The sequence below is a fragment of the Sorex fumeus genome, unplaced genomic scaffold, assembly GCF_029834395.1.
Source record: "Sorex fumeus unplaced genomic scaffold, SorFum_2.1 ptg000095l, whole genome shotgun sequence".
Taxonomy (NCBI): domain Eukaryota; kingdom Metazoa; phylum Chordata; class Mammalia; order Eulipotyphla; family Soricidae; genus Sorex; species Sorex fumeus.
In genome coordinates this window covers 2,779,166-2,802,669 of record NW_026606152.1, presented here as the reverse complement: position 1 = coordinate 2,802,669, position 23,504 = coordinate 2,779,166, and the positions used below count along the sequence as shown (strand labels likewise).

General features: G+C 47.6%; 1 long non-coding RNA gene across 1 annotated transcript; it reads left to right on the top strand.

Annotated features, from left to right (window-relative positions):
* The first annotated feature begins 1,402 nt into the window (after positions 1-1,402).
* On the top strand, positions 1,403-7,884 carry LOC130040940 (uncharacterized). Its single transcript, XR_008795031.1, has 3 exons — positions 1,403-1,519; positions 4,034-4,191; positions 7,767-7,884. It is a non-coding gene; the product is annotated as an uncharacterized LOC130040940 (long non-coding RNA).
* Positions 7,885-23,504: the final 15,620 nt, after the last annotated feature.

Genomic DNA, 23,504 nt, shown 5'->3' with positions numbered 1-23,504 from the left:
AATTCCACACTAGGGCCAAAAGATGCTACAGTGGTTATGATGCATCCAGCTAAGGAAGTGGTTTGCAGACGCTGTGGGAGGAGAGTTTTGGTCAAAGCAGGTGTGGTCTTTGAGCAATGAGATGACTTGGTGTGTTCTGACAATAGAAAAAAGAATTTGGGATGAGTAGAGACCATGCAGAGAGACCAGTCTGGATGCAGAGTGGGATGGTATGTTCAGAAATTTGGTTTTATTCCGTGGCTAATGGGGCTTTTTCCAAAATAAAACTTTTTTTTTTGGATTTTTGGGTCACACCCAGCGATGCACAGGGGTTACTCCTGGCTCTGCCCTCAGGAATTACTCCTGGCAGTGCTCAGGGGACCATATGGGAGGCTGGGGATCGAACCGGGGTTGGCTGCATGCAAGGCAAACACCCTACCCACTGTGCTATCACTTCAGTCCCTTCAAAATAAAGCTTTAAGGCTGGAGATAGAGCTCAACTTTGCATGAGCTCTTGCTTTGCATGCAGGAGATCTGATTTCCCACCATGTACTCCCCTGAGCATAGTGGGGACTGAGCCTCTAACCTGGAGTAGCCCCTGAGCTCCTCCCAGTGTGACCCAGAAACCAAATAAATAAGTAAATTAATTCATTAACTAAATTGTGTTGCGGTAACGTTGACTCCAACATTATGTGAGTCTCAGGAGTGCAGCGTTATGATCCATATGGTAACTCATGACCCACAGTGTGCATCTGTTTTCCCTCCACTTCCATGCAGTTGACCCCTTTGTTTCCCTCAACCCCTAGCCCCTTTCCTCTCTGGTGACCACCAATCTGTTCTCTATCTAAGAGGAGGTGTTGGTTTGTTTGGGGGCCTCCCAAGCTGAGCTCAGGATATCGGGGGCCCCACTAGTGGTTATCTACAGCCAGGATGATGGTTCAATGCTAAGACTTAAGGGTGCTGGGTATACTCCAGTACTGGGATTTCTGAGTGGTGCTGGGGGCCTTCCAGGGTCACATCCAGCAATGCTGTGAGAACCACACAGTGCCAGAAATCAAGCCTGAGTCAGGTCCATGCAAGATATACACAGTAACGGCTGTACTCTCTCCAAGCCCTGAAGAGGTTTTCAGAAAAAAATACTGACTTACTATTAGTTTACAGTATTAGAAACTGTGGTGGTAAGCTACACACCTTTGTAAATGTCTAAGCTTCACCATAACCCTGCCAAATGCTCAGTGACACCACACCCTTAGACATGCCTGCCCAGCGACATGGAGAGGCAGTAAAATGTGGAGTCTATCTACTTCATAGGCCTTTCGGTTCATCTGAGTAAGCTCTTAGGAGAAGCATGTCTGTCACAGGGCAGTGTATAATGATATCTCTCCAGGGTCAGCATCTACATCAGTGACTTTCTTGTCCCTTCCCAGGAATGTGCTGCTTCAGATGCTGAAATGTCAATGTCCTGTTATCTGCTTCAATGCTAAGGATTTTGTGAAGACTGTGCTGTAGTTTCTTGGTAACGATTGCAGTTGGAAGCAAGGTAAGTTAGTCTGTCACATGTCTCATTATTTATTATTTATTTTTGGATTTGAGGACAATACTCAGCTGGCTCTGGGCCCAGAAATCTCTCCTGATGATGCTGGAGGGATTCAATGCAGTACCAGTGATTGAGTGTGGGTCTGCCCCTTCAACACAGGCCCTTCCCCACTGTCCCATGTCTCTGGGCCCAGCTTGATGGCAGCTTCTGTCAACTCCCCAGGAGGGGAAGAGCTCTCAGAGGGCTGCAGTACCACCCAATTCTGGGGTCAGATTTGGACCAGACATATCTGTGAGGCCAGCACCCTAATGTGAAGGATGCATGTTCCCTTATATGGAACTATTTGAATTTTGCAAGTACAGATTATTTTTTAACTAAAAAATGGGAAAAATGTTACTTGTGAAGAATGGGCAGCTGATATTTGTCATTACCATAGAAAACAAACTTTCTAATAAACAAAGATTAGAATCAGTAACATCAAAATAATATAGAACATTTTTATCTTTCATTTAAAATAATAAGGATATGTATAGCCACTTTTATTAGATGGACATTAAGTGAGAAAGAAAATATAGTAAAAATTATAGAATCTAAGTAGTGGTATTGACTGTTTATTGTATAGTTACTTTATTGTTGGGGAGGGTTGGGACTTGAGATGGGACTTGAGCACCCTGTGATGCTCAAGGATTATTCCTGGCTCTGTACTCAAGAATTAATTACTCCTGGTGTACTCAGGGGGGCGATATGGAACCCAGGTTGGTCATGTGCAAGGCAAATGCCTTATCTGCTATAATATTGCTCTGATAATCATATCTGACCCCGCAGATCCCAGAGTCCTGCTGAGATGGGCAGTGGCCAAAGGTGGTATTGAGAGCAGCTTGCACCATCCCCTCAGTTGCTCCTGAGTTGTGTCATTTTGGGTACTGTCAGGAAAGTGTCAGCCTTGACTGCCAGGGTGGGAACCCCTGACTCATAGCCCAGTGGCCAATCATCTTAGTCAGCTGCAGCCCTGCCAAGATAAAAATGTCTATGTAGATATCATATAATAAAATCATGTTACTAGTGACTCGGTAAATAGAAATCTCTTAGACTAAAGTGAGCCATAGATGCCATGAGATATTTAAGGTGAATGATCAGCCACCACCATGCTGAGACCACTCTCCGCACACATGAAGGTACCGGCAGAGGAACAAAGGCATGCAGGTCCCGGGACTGAGATCTCCAAGCCTACTCGGATCAGGGCTGAGCATCCTCCACCCAGATCCTCCAAATTCCAGTAGGCAGGCGTCACACCCACCAACTGGCCCCCTGGCACCGTGTAATCCCATCAACGGCCAAGACTCAGAGACTATAAAACCCAGCTCCCGGAAGTGCATGGCCTCATTCGTGGCCGCGCAACATCTTATTATCTCATTCCTATTTTGGACAAACTGGCAGGCTACCGAATGTATCCTACCCACACGGCAGAGTCTGGCAAACTCCCCGTGGCGTACCCAATATGCCAAATACCAGTAACAATGATGGGTCTCATTTTCCTAACTCTGAAAGAGCCTTGAATATGGCACTTTTTAAAAAATCTCAGGGCTAGGACGAAGGAGACGTTACTGGTGCCTGCTCGAGGCAATCGATGAATAACAGGATGGTCGTGATCGTGATCGTGATCTGAAGCTACAATTTTGTTCAAAGACAAATTTCTTGCTGTCTAGCATAATTCATGAAATGGAAATAGGGACTGGATTCTTGCCTTGCACACAGGTGACCTAGGTTCAATCCTCAACACCACATGTAGTCCCACCAGAACTGTCAGTAGTGATCCCTGAGCACAGAGTCAGGAGTAAGTCCTGAGCACAATATATATATATATATATATATATATATATATATATATATAATAAAAATTTCATCACTTAGGATTCAGATTTATCTCTTAATTTATACTATACCCTTTTAGAATTCCCTCTCCAATGTCTAACATGCTGGCATTAAAATGTACTGTTTTAGCTAATATCCTCTCACTCTGAGAAAATGCTTTCACGTGTCACTGGCACTGACACCAAGTTGTCTTTCCTCCCAGTTTTCAGATGAGAAATCTGACCCTTAACAGGCCGAGTGACCTCCTGACTCCAGGGGGCCTGCTGTCAGGTGGCCCTTTCCCAGAATTATGTCACTTGGGATTGTCCTGCCACAGGACCTCTCCCCAGAGAAGCCCTTCCGCTGTCCCCCTCCCATTCAGGAGACTTTCCTGGGTGACAGTGAGCAAGTGGAGGGTGGGGTGATTCACACGTGAGTGCAGAGAGGAAGGCGTGGAGAGGAGATCAGCCAGGTGGCTGAGGGCTCTGCCTTCATCTCTTTGGGTACTGCCCTGTGCGCTTTGGGGTCTGCTTCTCCAGTGGCATTTCCATAGAGGTTGTCAGGTGGGGCCTGTGTGGAGACCACTCTTGCTACAAGCTCTAACTTTGTATTTTGTTTCATTTCTTCACTTTTCTTAGAAGGATCAAACAACCATTTTCTTTCCAGTTGCAAAGTTTGTGGGACTGGACCCCAGAATTGCCTTCTGGCTGCTAGATCATAGTGACACTGCACCTTCTTTCAAAGAGTTAGTAGGGAAATACTTGGAAAGCGTGACCACAGTGAATGTGAGCAGCACCTATAGAAACTCATCAAGAAATACTGTGGTCAGTTGCTTGAAGGAAAGGTGGTATCAACCTCCATATAACACCGATTTTCTGTAGAAACTGCCTATTTCATTTTCACTCTGTTGGGGAAAGATCAGCACACATCTCTGCCCTGGTGTTTCTGGGAGGAAACTGGGCAGAACAGGCCACATCTGTCCCTCTGTGAAGCTGTTCCTGGGGAATCCCACTCAGCCTGGTCCCTCTGCATGAAGTAGGGGAAAGTGGGAGCACCTGTTTGTAGAGATTTGGTGCTGGGAACATGGCTGCTGGGACAGAGGGCTGGTGTGGGAGCATTGTTGCAGCCACACAAGTGAGCTCTACTCCAGTTACCTACATCACTGGGGGGCTGTACTGGAACCTACCAGAGCACAGCAATGGGAGCCTCGCCCTGGCCCTCCAGAGGTCCCAGGAGGCAAACTGTTTGTCCATATCTGCTGCCGGGGAACGTTTCATGAGGAGGGTGCAGAGTGCTCAGAAATAGTGGGCATGGTTGTGGGGACTGAGCGCCTGCTCCATGTGGGGGTGCTTAGCAGTCGCCAGGGAGTTGTAAATGTATTGTACTGAATCAATTGATTTTAAATTATTATTTTTGATGTTTTAGATCACATGTTTACAGTAGTGTTAACATTTGTGATTTTTATGTACACCACTTCCTCACCTCATCAACACCAAAGTGTCAAAGTCCCTCTGCCAGTGTCCCCCTGTTCCTTCCTTCTTTCTCTGCCCCCACTCAGTTTTGTAATCAAAGAACAAGGCCTTGTCAATGTTCATAGTGTCTCTCTCCATTTTTCGTTTCTCTATGCCATAAATATGTGAAGTCATCAGGTATTTGTCCTTCTACCACTGACTGACTTATTCTACTTGTATGATACCTTTCAGTTCCAACCAAGTTGCAGCAAACTGCATTATTTCATCTTTTCTTTTCTTTTTTTTTTTATAATGTAGGAGTTCTGTTATTTATTCAGCCATTGATTAAGCTGATTGATTGAATTGGGCATGAACTCCACATTACTTTTTTTTTCAGAATGTTAATTTTATTTTATTATCTTATTATTATCCGCCCCCTTTTTTGATTCATCGTGAGATATAGTTACAAAGATTTCATGTTTGAAATCATCAAACACTCATCTCTTCACCAGTGCACATTTTCCACCACCAAAATCCCCAGTATTCCCCCACCCCACCCCCATTCCAGTCCTTCCCCTGCCTATGTGGCAGACAATTTCCCCCATACTCTCTCTCTATTTTGGTTACATTCGATATTTCGACACCAGTCCCACCACCACTCAAACCTGCGGAAAAGGCAATGCTAGATGATTTGTTTTGTATTGCTTATAGATAGAATATAATGTCCAGGAAATTCTGTGTCTTTCTCTTCTGGGAACTTTAGTTTATAGTCTTTGGTTCTTGGCCATTGATGAGATTACATGGTGCCAGGTGCAGTTTGTGGGTGTGACTGCCAAGCTACTGGAAAACTGGGGACTTGTGGGGAGGAGGCTCAGTCCCGATCCAAGTGGGCTTGGAGATCCCAGTCACGGTTTCCCGCATACCTGGGTTTTCCTGCCAATCCACTCTTGGGTGAGGTTCATCCCGTCTTGGGTGAAGCTCGTCCCCTCTTGGGTGAGGCTCGTACAAGCGTGTGGAGAGTGGCTTTATTTCATCTTTTTCTATGATTGATAATACTCCACTGTGCATGCATACAACTTCTTTACCCATTAATCTGTTGTTGGACATTTGAGTTGTTTCCCTACCCTGGCTAGTGAACATAAATGTGTGAATGTCTTTTCAAATTGATGATTTTTGTGGCTGAGAGTAGATGCGAAGAAATGGAGTCACTGGGTCCTATGGAAGTCCTAGTCTTACTATTTGAGAAATCTCCATACTGCTTTCCATAGAGGCTGAAGCAGATGATATTCTCAGCAATGATGAATGAGGGCTCCTTTTACCACATCCTCACCAACACTGCTAGTTTCTGGTCTTTCTGACATAAACCATTTTTAACTGGTGTGAGGTGATAATCTTTTTTTGTCATTTTGCATTTCCCTGATAAAAAATGACAAGGATTGCTTTTTCCTATGCCTATTGGCCATTCTTATGTCATTTCTGGTAAAGTACCTATTCACCATCTCTACCATGGATGGGATTATTGGTTTTATTGTTGTTGTGCTTTGTGAGTGCTTTATAAATATTTCACTCTCTCCAAGTGAAAAAAGAGATTTTTCAGAGGGATATGAGATGGCTCACAGATTCAAAGGACAAGCAGAGTCAGAGCTTGGCAGGCAGGAGCCGGAAGACTCTGGGGATCCGAGGAGCAGGAACCACTGAGCTGTCGAACTCTTAACTGTGTGCACTTTTTGTCCTGAATTCAGGGCTTCAGTGCCGAGAGCCTCATTGCCTCTCTGCCTCTGATGTCGGCTCATTAACGGGGCAGAGGGTTGTCAGTCCTGCCCACGTGCCGTGTGCTTCAGGGAGTGTTCCCCAGGGGATGCTGACGTGATCACTGTAAGGGGAGCTGTGCACGTCAGTGTTAGTGTTCGGGCTTCTGTGACACCAAGTACACAGGGTTGATAGAACTTTTCCATGCTTCAAAGCTTGGATTGCTGCCTCCACCATCTACATTCTTCCTCACGTCCATGTGTAGGAAGGAGCAGGCCTGGGAGTGGCACAGTGGCTGCAGAGCTATGCTTTCTCCTCAATAAGGGAGGCACCGTGTGCCTGTCCCAGCAGGGAGCTTCACCTCAGGCAGAAGAGACACATCCTGGGATGCCCCAGAGGTTCTGGGGAGGGAGTCCAGGTCAGGTGTGACAGGAAGCCTCCCAGGAGAGAGAGTTGTGTGGAAGCAGAAGACTCCTGGAGAAGAGGGGTAATTTCAACAGCGATGGTAACAGACACATGCATGGTGAGAAGAAGACAATGGGAAGAGGAACTTCCTCCTGGCCTGGGGAAGCTTTGAGAACTCGTTATGGGCATCACAGAGTCAGCTTTGTCCTTAGTGCATTTCCCCAGTGTGTAGTACTCAGCCAGGCAGTAAGCCAACCCTTCCCAGGAGTGGGAATGTCTAGGAGTCACAATGTGGGCACTAAGAAGGGCCACACAACACTTCCCTCTGACAGGGCATGTGACTAGAAGTCTGATACTGCCCTGGAGGTGAATGGTTGCGTCAGCCAGGTCACTGACAGGCAGGCTCCGGGTCCAGGCAGTCAGCCCGAGTGCCTCACACCCCTCTCTGCTGAGACAGACCCTGTACAGACCCTCCTGGGGCATCTGTGGACAGAAGCGTCAGGTAGGCAGCTGATCCTCTACCACCTGTCCTCCCTCATGTGCACTTGTGGCTTAGTCCTGTGGATGAAGAGAACAGGTGGTCAAGGAAGTGTCAGACATGCATCGCTGGCTTTTGCTTCTTGAGGCCATTCCAGATGTGTTCCCTCAAGGTGACTGGTGAGCCACTGGGCAGTACATTCCCCAGGACAGACTATAAGCTCATTAGTAAACACTCTGGGATCTGCGTCACCTCTGCATCGTGATGAGAACTGCTACCAGGTCTACTAAACCCTTTACATCTCCATCTGTTCCAGAATCAGAACATCTGTGCCAACATGAGGGTCCTCCATAGCCTGATCATGCTCCTTTGTTCTCAGCTGAAGGCAAGATGTTTCCCTGACTCAGTCCCTCCTGCTTTCTGCTGTTATTCGCACCATGTTCAGTGCCTGGGAGGGAAGACGCGCTGAGTGCTAAGGCCAAGTCCACTCAGAAAAGCTAGTCCCAGTGACCTAAAGCTTGAAAATGCCTAAAATGCCTCTGTAGGTTCACAACTGTAAGGTTTCCTGAAAACCTTCTGTTAAATTCGAATTTTCCTCATGCTGTGGTTAGCATAAAGCCAGGAGTTAACTGTAGTTAAAAGTGAAATGGGAAGGACGGGGCAGCTGGAGCAGTAGTACAGTGGGTAGGGCGTTTACCTTGCATGCAGCCGACCTGGGTTGGATCCCCAGCATCCATATGGTCCTCTGAGCAGCGCTAGGGGTAATTCCCAAGTGCAAAGCTGGGAGTAGCCTCTGAGCTTGCCAGGTGTGACCCAAAAAGCAGGAAAAAACTGAAATGGGGGTGGGGTGGGCAAAGCAATGAAATGACAGGGTAGGGCGCTTGCCTTGCATGCGGCTGACCCGTGGTTCAATCCCCGGCATTACATATGGTCTCCCTGAACCCCGCCAGTAATGATTCTTGAATGTAGAGTCTGGAGCACCATTGGGTGTGGCCCCAAAACAAAAGAGTGAAGTGGACAGAGCTCCCCTGAATCACGGGGAACACAGAGCTACTCAGAGCAGCATCTGGCAAGAGTTGGTGATGGGCTCTGTGAACTGAGGGCAGAAGAGGGGTGGAGATAGTCTGGGTAAGTGCTTACCATGTTTCCCACCCCTGGCTGGAGGGAGGAGCAGGACCCTGGGGAGCAGTGAGCCCCCAGAGGTGTGTGGAGACTGGAGGGAGTCCCCTTCCCTCTTCCCTGCACCTCTCTTAGTGTGCAGAGAAGATGCCCAGGTGATGTAGCCTGGGCAGGGAATGGACACAGAGGGAGAGTAGAAGGGTCTGGGAAGGGGGTGGCAGCTGGAGGGACAGAGTGTGAGGGGGCCTAAGCACGAGGAGCCTGGACAAGTGATGGGTGTGCGATCTTGGAGCCACCCTGGGCTCCTGAAACCATTTGAAACAATGTCAGTTCTTGCATTTGGGGGCAACTGGGAATCCTGCTCCGAAGCTTAAAATGAATGAAAGTCCACAAGTACCCAGGTCATACTAAAATCAGATAAAAATTTCAAGAGGTTGGAGTGGGACTTATCCTACCATATATTTCTAAATAACTCTGCAGGGTTTGATGACAGAGTCGAGTATGGAAAGAAATAGGGATTCTCATAGGAAGAAGACGGGGGTGGGGGGAGTGGGAACTGGAAGATCAACAGCCGGGCACTCTAGGGCTAGTTCAGCACCAGCAGGAGGAGAACCCCCAACTGTGGCTGATGGCATTTCTTCCTGGGAATTAGGCTCATGATTTGTGGAAGCTGTTCTGTACTTTGGAGCCTCCATTGATACCAATATTGGCAGATAAGTCGCATAAAGATGGCATTGAGTCATGTTTCTAGAGAATTTTCTAGAGAATTGGCATCGTTTGGGAATGACTGTCTTTTTTTGGGAGGGTTGAGTAGTGTATGGATTGACATGAGGGAGCAAGCAAGACCTTTATTTTTTCCCCCTTTGTGTAACAAGAGGGCATTGCCCTTGTTCCAAAAGGACTGGGAGATCCTGACACATTGTCACACGTGATCTTTCTATACTGCTGACTTTCTGCTTGGTGCTCACACTCCGGAGGTTGTCACTGTCAGCATCTGTCCTGTGACTCCTCTCTGCTCTGTGAGGCCCTCCATGCAAGAACCGGGACTGAGTTCTCTTGGTCCTGTGGCACCTCAGAGAGCACAGCGCCATGGAGCTGTTGGGGGGCGCTGCACCCCTCTGGGAAGGACCACACGGCCTTATGGGAGAGCAGGCCTCTGGCCCTGCCCGTGGGTCTTGTGGCTATGACTCGCTGGTGCAGGGCATGTCCCCTTTGGTTTTGAATCCAGTGATGGAAAGCCACAGCATCCAGGTGAACAAAGAAGAGATGGAGAGGACTTCGGTGCTGCTGGGGATATGTCACTACTCTGTCTTCACGTGGTCAGTGCTCCCTGTGCTGGATGAGGCCCACTTCTCTTTTCTTTTCTTCTTCTTTTTAATGTAGGAGTAATGCTATTTATTCAGCCACTGATTAGGCTGATTGAATTGGGCATGAACTCCACCTTACTTTTTTCCCCCCATTTTTTATAATTTTATTTATTGAATCACCATGAGAGCAGTTACAAAGCTTTTGGGTTTAAGTCTCGGTCATACAATGAAACACCTGTACCTTCACCAGTGCCCATTCTCCACTACCAAAACCCCCAGTATACCCCCATCCCACACCCTCCCCCTACCTGTGGGGCAGATGATTTCCACATTACTCTCTCTCTACTTTGATTAAATTCAATATTTCAACACCAGACCCACCATTATTATTTGAGATTTTACCCCAACACTCAGATCTGCCAAAAAGGTAACCGTAGACAATTTGTTTTCTATTGCTGTTTATGAATAACATATGATACCTCGTGGCTGCAGTAGTGGCCACGTGATTTTGAAATTCCGAAATTTTAACAAATCTGGAGGGATTTCTTGATAAAAGCTTCTGGGTTCCAAGATTTGTTCCTGAATCTCTGGGATCATGGCCATTAAGCAGCTTAATCAGGAGCCAGAGAGGCTGTTCGTGAGCGGCGACTCGGGGTCTTGTTGGGACAGGGAGGAAAGGGCCAGCTCCACCCTCATCCCATGAGGCCCTGCATGTCTCGTCACTACGGGCCCAAACCTGACTGTCCAGTGGCTTCTGGAGGATGGTGGCCACTGGGCCGCCAGGGGAACAGATCAAGGCACAAAACCTATTCCCTCTTGGGGTGGCCCATTGCTGGTAACCTACTGCAGGGACCAGACATATTTCTGCCAAAAGTTGCTGGGTTCCGAGATTTGTTTCTGAGTTTCTGGGATGATGGCCATTAAGCAACTTGAGCAGGAGCCAGAGAGGACATTCATGGGTGGTGACTTGGGGTCTCATTGGGATGGGGAGGAAAGGGCCGGCTCCACCCCCATCCCATGAGGCCCTGCGTGTCTGTCACTGCAGGCCCAAACCTGACTGTCCAATGGCCCCTGGTGGATGGCGGCCACCAAGCCACCAAGGGTGAGCAGGTGGAGAGACAGCACCCTTTCCCCCCTGGGGTGGCCCAGCGTCAGTAACCTACTGCAGTGACAGACGCATTTCTGCCAAAAGCCGTTGGATTTCGAGATTTGTTTCTGAGTCTCTGGGATCATGGCCGTTAAGCAGTTCAATCAGGAACTAGAGAGGCCATGCTTCCAATTATATAGCTGAGCCAGAGGTGGTTAGTGTGTGTGTCTCTCACATACGTAACCTTTGGCCGTTTACCTTTTTTTTTTTTTTTTTTTTTTTTGCTTTTTGGGTCACACCTGGCAATGCACAGGGCTTACTCCTGGCTCTGCACTCAGGAGTTACTCCTGGCGGTGCTCAGGGGACCATATGGGATGCTGGGAATCGAACCTGGGTTGGCCGTGTGCAAGGCAAACGCCCTACCCGCTGTGCTATCTCTCCAGCCCTGGCCGTTTACTTTTTTGGTAAACTTTGCCCCAAGTTTTTGGGATCTGGCCAAAGGCACAGCAGCAATTTTGGGGTATCTGGAAGTCTGAAGGTGCCATGAGGCTGCTGTTGTACTCGCCTCACAGGTACAGATTGATCTGCTGGCAGCACCATACTCCCCCCTTCCCTTTTCTTCCGACTCCTGTCTCCCCCCCACCCCGCCCCCAGCTGCCCTCTCTGTTCACCACTGTGTGTGCCACTGGGTTCTGTGTATTCTTAGTCATTCCCAGAAGCTAATTCTGTCTTGTTTTTGTTGGGCCACACCTCGCAGTTCTCAGGGCTTACTCCTGGCTCTGAACTTAGGATCACTCCTGGTGGGGCTCAGGGGCCATATGGGGAGTCAGAGAGTGGCCCTGGGCAAGAAGTGCAAGTAGGCACCCAGCCCTCTGTAATATTACTCTGACCCCCATAAAAACTTGTTCTTGCATGGGCATTATCCCCTACAGTCTGGTGGAGAGAATTAATGCAGTTCTTGGGTTTCTTGTAAAAGCTCAACAGGGTCCTAGCGATAGCTTAGGTGGCCTCAAGTTAGACCCCTGCCTCCACATGCACCCTTCCCTCTAGCTTCTCAGCCAGAAGTGGCCCCTATGTATTAAAAGTAGCAAGAACAAAGGTCTAATTGAAAAATATTTAAAATTAAAGACCCGGAAGCGATAGCACAGTGGTAGGGCATTCGCCTTACAAGCGGTCAACATGGCCGACCCGAGTTCGATTCCTCCGCCCCTCTCGGAGAGCCCGGCAAGCTACCGAGAGTATTTGATATGCCAAACACAGTAACAACAAAGTCTCCAATGGAGACGTTACTGGGCCCACTTGAGCAAATCGACGATCAACGGGAGGGCCTTTACCTTTACCTTACCTTTAAAGACCCGGGAATGTAAGATAGTGATGAGGGAAGGGACTGGGGGTGTTTATCCACAACTAAACCTAATTAAATAAGCACACGGGTACACAAAGATGCAGGGAAACAAGAATTAAAGTGTTCCACTTAAGTTCTTGGGGAGGAAACCGCAGGGATACTGGCCCAGGGTTTCTAGCAGCCTTTGCCTAGGAACCCTCCTTATGCCAGGAATAAACTTCATTCCAACAGCATTGAGTGTCCCTTGAGTGTTGAATCCTCTAGCTGGCCCTCCTTTTGAGTGACAAGTCTGCCAACGCTCTCCTGCTAGGCACAGGCCCTCTGCAGTCTCTAGAGCTCGGCCGCAGTCTGTTGCTGTTCCTGACAGCCTGCGTCCATCCCTAGCATGTGTCCCTGCAAGTCCTCCCAGTCCTGGCTACAGTTGACTCTAAAGTGTAACATTTTGATGAGAACAAATGGTATCTGATTAGGACAGGTTTCTGTTTTCCTGCTTACCCGTGAGATTGAACAACTTTTTCTGTGGTCTGGTAAAGAATCTGCTTACTCTTACCCATTTCCTGGTGTTGTGTTGTTGGAGGGGCCTGGAACGATAGCATAGCGGGTAGGGCATTTGCCTTGCGTGTGGCCCACCAAGGTTTGATTCCTCTGTCCCTCTCGGAGAGCCCAGTAAGCTACTGAGAGTATCCTGCCTGCACAGCAGAGCCTGGCAAGCTCCTCGTGGTGTATTCTATATGCCAAAAACAGTAACAAGTCTCACAATGGAGACGTTACTGGTGTCCGCTCGAGCAAATCTATGAACGAGAGGACAGTGCTACAGTGTTAGTGATGTTGGAGGCAGGGTGGGGGTTACATCTACATATGGAGTGGGGTTAGGGATTGAAGTTGGGGTCTCTACCTCAGAGCCAAAAAATTTTTTTTAAAGGAATCCATTTGTTTTGTTTTCTGCTTTGTATCTTTGTCACACCCAGTAGTGCTAAGGAGTTTACTCCTGGGTCTGCACTCAGAGATCACTTCTGGTAGTGCTCAGGAGACCATATGGGATGCTGAGGATCGAACCCTGGTTGGCTATGTGCAAGGCCACTGTACTATCTCTTCATTGCCCTTAAAAAAAAGAAAACCTTCTCAGGAGGATCCTCCCAGGATGGGAGAAGCATGCTGAAAGTAGACTACAGACCAAACATGATTGCCACCCATTGCCTCTTTTGCAAACCACAACACCCAAAAGGAGAGAGAGAACAGAGTGGAATGCCCTGCCACAGAAGCAGGGTGGGATGGGGGGAATGGGGGGTGGGAGGGATACTGGGATCCGTGGTGGTGGGAAATGGGCACTGGTGGAGGGATGGGTATTTGATCATTGTATAATTGAAACCCAAGCACAAAAAATTGTAAGTCTACAACTGTACCTCATGATGTCTCACTAATAAAAATTAGAAAAAAAAACCCTTCTCTAAGTGAAGGGTCTTTATTTTTTTCTTCCCGGTTTGTAAAACATTGTGATATATTCTGGCTTTTCCTACATGTTCTATCTCCTTCTGAATTGGCTTCCACTCTGCACTGGGCCCTCTGGTGAACATAAGCTCTGTTTGTTTGGGGGGCTACCCCAAGCTGTGCTCAGGACTTACTTCTTGTTCTGAACTCAGGGATCACTCTTGGCGATACTTGGGAAGCTGTACTGGGGTGCTAGGAGTGGGACGCAGCAGACACCCTCCCCACTATGCTGTCGCTCAGCTGCTAAACTCTGGGTTTTGCACAGGGTGCAGTCACCAGTGTCTTTCCTAAGGCCCATGCTTGTGTGTCCTCCTTAGGGAATCTTTCCTGTCTTTCAGCTGATGGGAGTATTTTCCTAGAAGCTGTTGTAAAGCTGTTTTTAGCAGCCTTTGCTTTAAGGTATATAATCCACTGTAAAAAATCCCACACCTCGCATGCTGGCTGTGAAAATCCCCACCCTCAGGGCTGTGTTAGCCCCTCACACGCTCGGGGATTACACGTGAAAGGATGTTTGCGGGCTCTCTGGGTGTCTCTTTCTCGCCGCCCGCATTCAGTGCTCTTGAGCCGCTTCTCTACCCAGGACGGCCGTTGCCTTGGATGGACGAAGGAAGAACGAGGGCCAAGCTGGTTGCTGGTTAGTTGCCGTTTATTCAATCTCTTGCCTCTCCCAGCTCTCTCCAGCCCTCTCTCTCTGAGTCTATTTCTCTCTAACTGCACAATTCTTTCTTCCCGCTGTATCCATCTCCTCTATCTCTTTCTCTCTTTGCTGTCTCTCTCAAACCCCTCTCCTTTAATCAATCTCCTTCAATCTATCAATCAATCCATCCAACAATCCAACAATCAATCCAATCATTCCAACAATCCTTTTCTCCTCTCAGCCGCTCCTTTTTATCTCCTCACCACGCCTCTCCAACCATGCTTCCCCATGGGAAGCCTTATCAAAAATGTTTTTCAAAAAAAAAAATAATGTTTTTCCAGTCTTCCTGACTATATGCAGCCCACAAGGGCAAAACAGTCCTTAAGGTGTGTTTCTCCTCTCCTTAGACCTGAAACTTAATTAGCATCTTTAATTCTCCTTCCTAATATTTACCATTCTGTATGGACTCAGTAATAGACACTTTTAGGCTTGTAGGGTGACTCTCCTGGGGACATCTTACCACAGACTCTGACAACAGTGCTCTGGCTGGATCAATCATTCCTAACCCCAGCAGGATTCAAACCTAGTTATTACTTTTGGATCATGACAGAATTTTCCCATGACCACGCTCTTAACTTATACTAGCTCATAGCTCACTGCTTGCCTGGGTCTATCTAGTTCCTCATCAGGAGCCTACTTTTGGGGATCTAGGAAGTAAGGGCAACTGAGGCTTAAGTTGAGAGAGCAGATGTCCAGGAGATAATGTTATCTGGAGTCAATCAACTCCCAAGCTACAGGCTTGTCTTTTTAACTGTCTTCCTATATTCATACAAAAAGCAATTGCTCAGAAATAGCTAACCATGCAAAGGACAGTAAGGAAAAGAGAAAGACAATATTTACAAGTCAGGGTTTGATCAGGAGACAAAGATAATTGACAGGTTGGGAAGCAACCAACAAACACAAGCTCCCAACAGCTAGGGAAGAAGGGCAAACCAGTGTTATCCTACAATCCACCTGGAGGTGATTTGTACTTTTCAAAATATACTTTCTAGCTGTGGTTTCTTCCCTTTTTTGTCTTGGTTACACCCAGCGATGCACAGGGGTTACTCCTGGCTCTGCACTCAGGAATTACTTCTGGTGGTGCTCGGGGGATCATGGGATGCTGGGAATCAAACCCGGATCGGCCACGTGCAAGGCAAACTCCCTATCCCCTGTACTATCTCTCCAGCCCCAGTTGTGGTTTCTTTCACATTGTAAATTTATACCTCATCATGCTTAGGAGGGGCTGGAGTGATAGCACAGCGGGTAGGGCGTTTGCCTTGCATGCAGCCAACATGGCCGACCCGAGTTCGATTCCTCCGCCCCTCTTGGAGAGCCCGGCAAGCTACTGAGAGTATCTTACCCGCACAGCAAAGCCTGGCAAGCTACCTGTGATGTATTCAATATGCCAAACACAGTAACAGCAAAGTCTCATGATGGAGACATTACTGGGCCCACTCGAGAAAATCGATAAACAATGGGAGGACAGTGATACAGTGATACATGCTTAGGAGACTTTCACTTTTTAATTTAATTTAATTTAATTTTTTTTATGGTGTTGCTCAGGGACATTCTTCAGTGGAGCTGGGGGATGAATCCAGGGCTCCCTACAGGCAAAACAGGGCTCAAACCCTCTAATTGCTCCCCTCCCCTTCTCTGGCTGTTTTTTTTTCCCCAAAATGTTTTTCCTGACTTTTACTTCCCCACTTTCCTGGGAGTGGAGGCAGGGTGAGAATTAGGATCTTCTGACTGTTCTGTGGAGCAGAGGCTCTGTCAACCCCCCTCCCTTTGTTTAAAAGATAATCTCTCTCTCCCTCTACCTCCCTCTCTCTCTCATTTATGGGGAATGGAGCAGTGCATGGGGTACCAGGGCCTCTGCCACAACGCTTGGCCTGATGGCAATGTGGCTTGACAGTTCAGTGGTTAGGCACCAGGGTTCAGTGCTTAATGCAGTGGTACTCGGGCCACTAGAGCTAAACCCAGTAGTGTTTGAGGGGTTGTGCAATGCCAGGATTGAGCTCAGGCCTCATGTGTTCTGGGTCCGTGTTCTATCACTTGAGCCTCCATCCCTGGAGCCATTTCTAAGTGTATAGCTCAATAGAATTAATTACATTTGTAATGGTGTTATACACACGTCACCCCGTCCATCCTACTGCTCTTTCCCTCTCCGTGACTCATACTCTGGATGAATATGCTCATACAGGACTTGTCCTTTCGTGACTGTCCTGCTCACCTCAGTGTTCACGGTGTGTCTATATTATAGTGTATTGCAGAGTCCCCTTTTTGAGGTTGAATAAAATTCCATTGTATGCACATACCTTGTTTTTCTTATCCACTCATGCACTTATGGACACTTGAGTTGATTCTTTGTTTTATTGTGACTATGTGTCTAATAAAAGTGGGTCTTGCTTTTAACATACCTGAAGTGGATTGCTAGATCTTATAATAGTTATTTTTTGGTCTCCCAAGCTCAGAATCCCTGATTATAGAAGAAAAACTTTTGTCTTTTTCATGATGATAGTTGCTGAGGTTTTTTGTTTACGATTTGTTGGGGGGGGGGCAGAAGATAGTTTCCTTTATACCTGATTGTTTTTCATGGTTTTTATTGTGAGTTTTCGCTATTTTCAGATTTATGAATCAATTATAATGATCATGTGGTTTTTTGTTTGTTGCTTTTTTTGGGTCACATCCGGCAGTGCTCAGGGGTTACTCCTGCCTCTGTATTCAGGAATTACTCCTGGAGGTGTTTGGGGGACCATATGGGATGCCAGGGATTGAAAGATTGGTCGTGGGCAGGGCAAACACCCTACCTGATACACTATTGTTCTGACCCTTTATGTGGCCTTTCTCCCTTCATTTTGACCCTGTAACATATTGTATTGATTGACTTTTTTTGTTTTGGTTTATTTTGGGGCCACAGCCAGTGATAGTTGGGTGTTACTCCTGTCTATGCACTCAGGAATCTGCACTCCTGGTGGTGCTCGGGGTCTAAATGATATGCCGGGGATTGAACCTGGGTCAGGCATGGACAAGACAAGAGCCTTACCTGCTGCACTATATCTCTGGTCCTGTATTGACTGAGTTTTATACATTGAATTAAACTTGCATTTTAGGAATTGAGCAGCTTGATCATGATTTATATAATTTTAACACAGTGTTGAATCTGTTTGCTTGCATTTTATTGAGGATTTCTTATAGGAGTATTGCTATTTATTCAGCCACTGATTAGGCTGATTGAATTGGGCATAAATTCCACCTTACTTTTCCCCCCCCTTTTTTATAATTTTATTTATTGAATCACCATGAGAGCAGTTACAAAGCTTTCGGGTTTAAGTCTCGGTCATACAATGAAACACCTGTCCCTTCACCAGTGCCATTCTGAGGGCCTAAGCCTGACTGTCCAATGGCCTCTGGAGGATGGTGGGTACTGAGCCGCCAAGGGGGAGCGACAGCACCCTTTCCCCCCTGGGGTGGCCCGGCGACAGTAACCTACTGCGGGGTCCAGACGCATTTCTGCCAGTAGCCGTTGGGTTTCGAGATTTGTTTCTGAGTCTCTGGGATCAGGGCTGTTAAGCAGCTTGATCAGGAGTCAGAAGGCTGTTCGTGGGTGGTGACTCGGAGTCTCATTGGGGTGGGGAGGAAAGGGCCGGCTCCACCTCATCCCGTGATGCCCTGCGTGTCTCGTCACTGTGGGCCCAAAACTGACTGTCCAATGGCCTCTGGAAGATGGCAGCCACTGAGCTGCCAAAGGGGAGCAGGCGGAGGGACAGCACCCTGTCCTCCCTGGAGTAGTCTGGCGCCGGTAACCCATTGCGAGGACTGGATGCATCTCTGCCAAAAGCCACTGGGTTCCGAGATTTGTCTCTGAGTCTCTGAGATCATGGCCATTAAGCAGTTCAATCAGGAACCAGAGAGGTCTTGCCTCCAATAATATAGCTGAGCCGGAGGTGGTTTGTGGGTGTGTCTCCTACATACCTAACTTTTGGCCATTTACTCTCTTGGTAAACTTTGCCTCAAGTTTTTGGGGTCTGGCCACAGGCACAGCAGCAATTTTGGTGTATCTGGAAGTCTGAAGGTGCCATCAGGCTGCTGATGCACTCGCCTTACAGGTACAGATTGACCTGCTGGTGGCACCATACCCCCATGTTGAGGATTTGTGCATAATGTTTGTGAGAGACTTTGGTAGATTCATTTGTATAACTACTTTGTCTTTGGTGGCAGCGTAATGCTGACTTCATAAAATGAATTTGAAAGTATTGCCAAGTTGGGATAAAATAAGATTTTTAGTTCTTTAACTGTTCAGTATGTTTTTACCTACTGATCAGCAAGATCAGTAAGTAAAGATCAAATAAGATCAGCATTTTGTTTAATTGCAGATTTTCAATTACTGACTTAATCTTCTTATCGAATATTCAGATTTTCTGTTTCCTCATGATTTAGTCTTGCTTGGAAACAGCAGTGCTGAGGACCACCAGGGCCACACCTAGTGGTGCTCAAAGGGCCATGTGGTGTCAGAGATCAAGCTTGGGGTCTTGCATATGTCAGCCATATGCCCCAGCCCCCCAAGGTATTTCCCTGGACCTCTTGTTTTTAAGGTGCTGTTTAATTCCCACTCTTTTGTGGCTTTTTAAGATTTCCCTTAAAAAAATTAATTTACTGTTTTCTCGTTGTGGTCAGAGAATATCCACATTATGATATCTGTCTTTTAAAATTGACATTGGAGGGAGCTGGAGAAATAGGACAGCGGGTAGGGTGTTTGCCTTGCATGTAGCCAACCTGGGTTCCATCCTTGTTACTCTATATGGTCCCCGAATCCACTAGGTGTAATGCAGAGTCAGTAGTAAGCCCAGAGCATTGCTGGCTGTGCCCCAACCCTCCAAACAAACGAAAAAGTTGACTGAGGGGCTGAGGAGATAGTTCAAAGGGTGTGTTTGGGCCCAAGTTTGGTACCCAGTACCATAATGCCCCCTGAGCACTGGTGGCCCCTGAAACAGGTAGAGAACTATGTTGCTGAAACTCTGAACTCTCCGGCTCAAAAAACTAGGTTGAGAATCACAAGGAGTGGCCCCTCCAAAAGAACACGGATTGAGACCTAATTGTGGGGCAGCATAGACAACATGTGTCAGAGCCTCGTGTGCAGGCTGTGTTGCGTCCTGCCATCAACAGGGAGGGTCCGTAACAGTCTTTACAGCGCGGCGAGTATCTGAAGTCCACTAGTGACCAGTGTGCAGTCCTCTGCCTGTGAGGCCTCAGGAAGCACAAGCACCTGGCTGGGCCCTGTCCCCACTGTAGGAGGACATGGCCTGGCTGCTTCCTGAGGGGACTGTGCCTCAGCTGTTTCCCTCTGCAGCATGACCTGCTGCAGCCTGCCCACTTGCCCTGGTGCCCAGCTTTTCTCTGGCTCGGCTGTGCCCACTGCTTCATAGTTCTGATTCAGTTTGGCTTTGTCTTTGGCTTCGTTCCATTTGAGGCTGTCTTTTGTTCTTCTCTTTGTGCATTTACCTGGTATAGCTGTGTGCTTAAACACAGGAGCACACTGATGTGTTGGTGAATTAACCAGGTAGTCTTGTTCTTTTACATTCTTCTAGAACAAACAATTTGTCACTGGTGTTTTCGAGGGGTAGTGTGTTGACTGGACAGTGCTCTCTGATGTTCTTACCAAACTCTGTTCCTGGTCCAGTGTCTGTCCAGCTCTCTGGGATGCAGTTCCTCTCTGCATCTCCAGGGCTGGCTTTGCAGTCACTGCTTTCACCCCATCTTAATTACTTCCCCAAGAAAATCAACATCCGGTGACTTGTACCAACCTTCGTATTTTACCTTGAATCAACCCAGCTGCGTTTTTCCTGATGGACTGTGTGAAAGGCATTGGGTCATTGTTTGACTGACCAGTGCAGGATAAGGGGTATTCTCCTTATCCCTAGCCCCCCACTGTGTGATCCACCACTCCAGCAGCTGCCACTCCACACCTTTATCCACTCCATCCCCCTTGCAGCACAGATTCACCTGGGTGGGCAAAAAGGGTCTCTGCATCTGGCCCTTTATGGCTTCAGCTCCTGGCAGAAGTGGAACTGATGTCACAGGCTGGCAACCTTCAGATATCCTTTCTATTCCAGTTGTGGTTTCCTGGCTTAGGCCACCATTGGTCTGGTGGGTAGAGGAGGAAATGGCGGCCCTGTGTGGAAGGGGGACAGCAAAGGCCGATTTATTGTCATGACGCTAGTGGAGGTCCGCGAGTGCCCGGTGCCTCCTGTTCTCTGCACTGTGAGTGCTGGGGCTGCTCCAGCTTGGGGGGCGGGGGGGCTTTCGTGCTTGGTTTTCTCTCATTTCTGATATCAGCCGGTTCCTGAGGCGTGGCAAATGCTTTAGGGGAGGCCAGAAGCTTTAGGGGGTGCAGGGATTGCGGTGTGAGTGGGTGATTGTGGGGCTCTTCTTTGGCCACCATCACCTCCAGCTCCACGAATAGTCAGCGGCGGGTGGGCGTGGGGCTGAGTGTGGAGGCCTGCGGGGACTGTGGGGCCTGCAGAGGGCGGGGCTAGGCTGTCCTGACCCTTCCAGCAAGGGACTTTGCTATGCCCTGATCCGGAGCCTTTGACCCTGGCATCACACATGTAGAACCTTCAGATTCACTTCAAAGGGCAGAGCTCCAGCCACTCTGCAGCAGCAGACCCAGTGTCATCTCTCTCTCTCTCTTTTTTTTTTTACTATTCTCTTTTTTAAAAATTTATTTATTTATTTATTTATTGAATCGCTGTGGGAAAAATTACAAAGCTTTCAAGTTTAGGTCTCAGTCATGCAAATATCAATCACAATTCCCTTTACCAGTACTTATTTTTCACCACGAAGAACCCCAATAAACCCCCCCACCCCCCCAATGTCTGTGGGGTAGATGAATTCTAGTTAACACTCTGTCTACTTTGACTAGCTTCATTGTTTTGATAAAAGTTGCACCATTATTATTTAGACTTTACCCCCCCGCCCAAACTCAGCCATGCTGAAAAAGCATTGTGAAATGATCTGCTTTCTACAGCTGGGTTAAAGAATTAAATGATGTCGCGCGGCCGCAATAGCAATAGTTTTGGATTTCTGCTATTTTATTTATTAACCCTGCAAGTATTTCTACTGAGAGTCAGATAATTAAGAGATTGGTCTCTGTGCTTCTGGGGCCGTGGCCGTGCCGGAGAGCCGCTCGTGGGGGGCAACTGCTGACCTTGGTCGGGCGTGAAGGACGGGCCGGAGCGTCCCCCCCCCACCTCCCTGTCCCATCGCGCCCCCACCCCCGGCTCAGACCTGCTCTCCACCAGGCTCCCATGCGGCCACCATCTTTCTTTCCAGAGAGGAGAGGGTGAATGGGGCAACACCCTTTCCCCTCCGGGCAGGCAAGATGGTGCGGATTAATGCATAGTCCATTCGCTTTTCTGCTCCAAACTGCTGGATTTCTGTATTAAGTCCTTGTGCTTCTGGGGCCGTGGCTGTGCCGGAGAGCCGCTCGTGGGGGGCAACTGGTGACCTTGGTTGGGCGTGAAGGACGGGAGTTGTCGTCTCTCTTGATTGATTGTTGTGATGTGGTGGGGCCACTTGGTGGCCTGCGGGAGTGTGGGGTTTGCAAATGAAACTTTTTCAGTATTATTGTTTTGGTTTGGCTTGTGTATCACATCCGGAGATGTTCAGAGTTTACTTTTGGCTCTGCACTAAAAAATTCCTGCTGGTGGTGCTCAGTGACCGTATGGGATGTGGGGATTGATCAGGATTGGCTGCGTGCAAGGCAAGTTCCCTACCTGCTTCACAGTGTCTGGTCCAAACTTTTCTGGGTTTTTTCCTACATCATGAATTTCTGCTTGCTAAGGTCCTGTTGCAAAGCACCGCATACATGTGATTGCTTAAGTCTTTGTATTCATTGCAGAATTCACATTGGAGAAATACTATATCTGTTAGGAATGTGGGAAGGCCTTCTCTCAATCTGGGTACCTTACTATGCACAGGAAAATCATATTGAAGAGAAACCTCATCCATGTCAGACAGGTGGGAAGGCCTTCCCTCTGCTCTCACACCTCTCTAGGCATATAGAATTTCATACTGGAGAGAACCCTTACATAGATAAGGAATATGGGAAACTATTGAATCCTCAGGCCTTAACTAGGCATATGAGAATAAATAGTGGAGAGAAAATGTTATGTATATAATGAATGTGGACAGGCTTCATGTACCCTTCAAACCTTAGTAAACATTGTAAAATTCATACTGGATCAGTTGATCCCCTAACCATCTGTACAGTCAGAACATGCCCTCTCAGTAAAGCAAGTTTCCTTTGGACAGGGGGGTCAGAGGTGGTACAAAACTGCAGCCAAGAAGGAAATAATCCTGGTAGCATATGATGAGCTTCCTATGATGTCACTTCTATAAGGAAAGTTTCTTGCTGATTATCCCCAAACCGCAGCCACATGCATGTTAACTTGTAAATAATGGAACTTAGTGATGGAGGCCAGGAGGAAGGTGACTAAATAAAAACAGGTTAAAAAAAAACAGGCCCTCTGTGGAACTGTCATAGCTCATCACTGTGTCATTGTTTACTCTCACTCTGGCTTGACCCAGAAGCCCTGGTTTGAAGGAATTATGGCAGAGATCAACCACAATGCTGCAGTGAAACCTTGAAAGTAGAAGAACTGGCAATCCTTTATTCTTCCGGCCTTTCTGTGTTAGGTTTTGGTAAGCCACGCACCCTGTGCTCAGGTCTTATTCTTGGCTCTTGGGTCAGGGATCCAGACTGGGGGTCACATATATTCTTACAGGGCTCGGAATCCAGGTCAGCCACGTGCAAGCAAGCACTTTGTCTTCTGTATCATTTCTACACTCCTTGTATTCATATGTTTTTTATTTTACATTTTACTAAAGAATGATGGGTCTCATTCTCCTAACCCTGAAAGTGCCTTGAATGTGGCACTTTTTAGAATCTCAGGGCTAGGACGAAGGAGATGTTACTGGTGCCTGCTTGAGGCAATTGACGAATAACAGGATGATCGTGATCGTGACTAAAG